The following is a 3,179-nucleotide window of genomic DNA, read 5'->3' on the forward strand; positions in this document are numbered from 1 at the left end:
GCCCGCAGTCCTTGGGCCGTACAGGAGTGGGTCGTGGATGACGTTGAGGCTAGCGTGGCTACAGTGCCGAGCCGCACGGGAGACGTCCATCCCGTACGGCCTCCTGTAGCCATGCCCGCCTCGGGCTTCGGGGGTCATGGGCCGCACTGTGGCCACACTCCGTCACGTCGCCGTTATGTAGGAGTGGCTGTGGTCTTGGACGGCTCCTAGGAGTCGGAGTCCTTCTTGGTCGGCTTCTTGGAGTCGGCCACCCCGTAGTCGCCCTAGGGGAAGAGTCGGTGAGGTTGGGTCGCCTTCCGAGAGTCAGCTTTAATGGTAGCCGGCCAGGGAAGGCGGCCCAAATGCTTGGAGTGCTTGAAGGCCCAAAGGCCTGATAATTTTTCTGAAGAGCCAGGGGTAGTCGGTTTGGCTACCCGTGGCCATTTGCTCCGACAGTAGTCCCCGAAGCTGATTGGGCTTCGAGGTGGAGTGGGGTTCGAGAAGCTCGAACAGCTTCCTATCGTGACAAGCCGGCAGCGGGGAGCCGGCCTTGGTCAGGCGCGCCGCCGTAGTCGAAATCTTCTGGAGTCGGAGGGCGGGAACCCGCTGGCACGTGCACCGGGCCGCGGGCCGGCCGCGGGCCGACGGCGAGCCACGTGGCCGGAAAGCCTGCCAGCCCACGCGCGTGACGGGACGTCGCCGCAGGGAGGGGGCCCGCCACGTCCACGCCCCGGCCCAGGCGCGGATCCTTTGTATCCCGAAACTGCCCGCACGTTCTGTGCGGCAGTTTCGGCTCGCACTTATGCGTAATAAACGCGAGACGTGGGGGGAGTGGGCGCAGTTAATCCCACGTCTCCCCCCCCCACATCCGGCCTCTTCGGCCGCGTGAGGCTATAAGTAGGGGGAGGCGGAGGGCGGCAGGCCCTCGCACGCTCCTCCTACTTCCACCGTCTTCTTGCCTTGCTCGTTCTCGCGACAGCGCCTCGCCGCCGCGCTCTTCCTCCGCACGCTCCTCCGCCGCCGTGCTAGCTTCTGCCATGCCTCCCCACGTAGAGCAGCTTGGCGGGGATTGGGACCGCTCCAACGTCCATGATGACCACATCGACTTCCTCCGCGACACGCGGCGTCTGCCCAGCGCGGACAAAGTGGAGGTCCGCCTCGCGCCGGAGAAGGAAATCAGGCCAGTGCCGCGGGAGGGCGAGCGGGTGGTCTTCCGCTCGCACTTCCTGCGGGGCTTCGGCCTGCCAGTGAGCGCCTTCTTCCGCTCCTGGCTGGAATTCTATCAGCTCCAGCCGCACCATCTCACCCCCAATGCGGTGGTGCTGCTGTCCGCCTTCGTCACCCTGTGCGAGGGCTATCTCGGCGTCCTCCCCACCCTTGAGCTCTGGGGGGAGCTCTTCCAGTCGAAGCTGGGCACGCGCGTGCGGGGCGTGCCGGCTCGGACTGGCGCCTTCATCGCGTCGCGGAGATCAGGCGCCGACAACCCCTTCCCCATCATCACGCTGATCCAATCGGTGAAGAAGTGGCAGAAGTCATACTTCTACGTGCGGAGCATCGCTCCCCGGGGCGACTACCTCAACTTGCCGGCCTACGTAGCCGGCCCACCGGTGGTCCTTCCGGGCCGTGACGCTGTCGCAGGCAGGAAACGCCGCCATCGCCCGACTGCGGGTGATGGTCCAGTCGGAGGGCCTGACGGGGCCCGACCTCCTGGCCGCGTTCGTCACGCGCCGGGTTCTTCCGCTCCAGAGCCGGCCTCATCTGATCTGTCAGATGAGCGGCCAGCTCGATCCGAGCCGACTGTGCACCCGGGAGATGCCGCAGCACGCCGCCGCCTCCATGGTGAATTACCTCGCCAACTGCCAACTTTCCGAAGACTGGCGATTCGGCAAGGAGCCATATAGCCGTGCCAATCCTCCGCCTGCGGTACGCTCCCCTCGTTTCTTTTTCTCTCTCTCTCAGCCTTGTCGTCGAGTTCTTCTCGGCCGACTCTAACTCAGTCGGCTCGTTCTTTTGACAGGGTCCTCTGCTTCGTCCGCCCGGCGGGACAGACGTGGAACGCCGCTTCGTCCCCGATCGGACCGAACACGACCTGGAAGACCCCGACCTGGGGGCGATCCATATGGAGGACGCCGTCGAGCCGGCCGGTGGCCAAGTCGGCGGCGAAGCAGGCGGCTCCGGGTTCACCACTACCTTCGACGACTGGCCGGACGAGGACGAAGTCGAAGCCGTCCCGCATCGCCAGCCGGCATCCGGACGCGGCGCGGGCTCCTCCGGCGCGCAGCCTGCTCGGGGTAGAGGCCAGAAACGTCGCGCCGCCCAGGGCTTGTTCGGAAGCCGGACGAAGAAGCCCAGGGGCGGGGCGGCAGCCACCAGGCGGGAAGAGGCGGCCGCGAAGGCGGCTCGCTTCCGCAAAGTGGTGAAGCAGCAGCAGACTGTGTCGGCGTAAGTTCTCTTTCTCTATGTACTCTCTTTCTTTCTTTTCTTTGGTGGTTCTTGAACCTTCGTCTTCTTTTTCAACGGTCAGAGCTCCGCTGTCACTTGAGCGGGCGGCTGCCGGCTCCATCGTCGAGTCGCCAGGGGGCTCTGGGAGCACCACCCGCCGCATAGATCCCCGCGACGCCCTCCTGGAGGCGACGGAAAGGAACGCGCGGGAGGTGCGGGAGGAGCAGGAAGCACGGGAGGGGGAGGCACGGAAGGCAGCCGCCTCCAAGGCAGCTCGGGAGGAGGAGGCGGCGAAGGCGCTCGCCGAGGCCGCAGCCAAGGCCCAGGCAGAGGCCGAGGCCGAGGCAGCGGCAGGGGAGGCTTTGATTGTCACCCCCCTGCGCACCATGGCGCCAGGGGACGTGGATCCCTCGCCAGGGGGAGCCAGCGGTTCCCAGCCACAGCTGGGAGGAAGCGGCGACGACGTCATCATCCTGGAGAAGGCGCCGGAGCCGACTCCTCCGACTAGGGCGGCCCAAGGCCACCAGCCTAAGCCTGCGCCCGCACAGTCGGCGGAGGGCGAGCCAGCCGCGGGGGCTGAGGTGGCGGTCCGGGTTCCGCCAAGCCGGCGTGCAGGGAAGGCCGCGTCGGAGCCGCAGAAGGCCGCGTCGGAGCCACGGCCGGCCGTGGGCTCCAGCTCATCGGCCCGAGACGCGGAGGCGGCCAACGCTACCTCGGGGTGGACGCCAGGCGGAGGGACAGCCGTGGTGAACGTCGCT

Source organism: Triticum aestivum, chromosome 4D, assembly GCF_018294505.1.
Source record: "Triticum aestivum cultivar Chinese Spring chromosome 4D, IWGSC CS RefSeq v2.1, whole genome shotgun sequence".
Classification (NCBI taxonomy): domain Eukaryota; kingdom Viridiplantae; phylum Streptophyta; class Magnoliopsida; order Poales; family Poaceae; genus Triticum; species Triticum aestivum.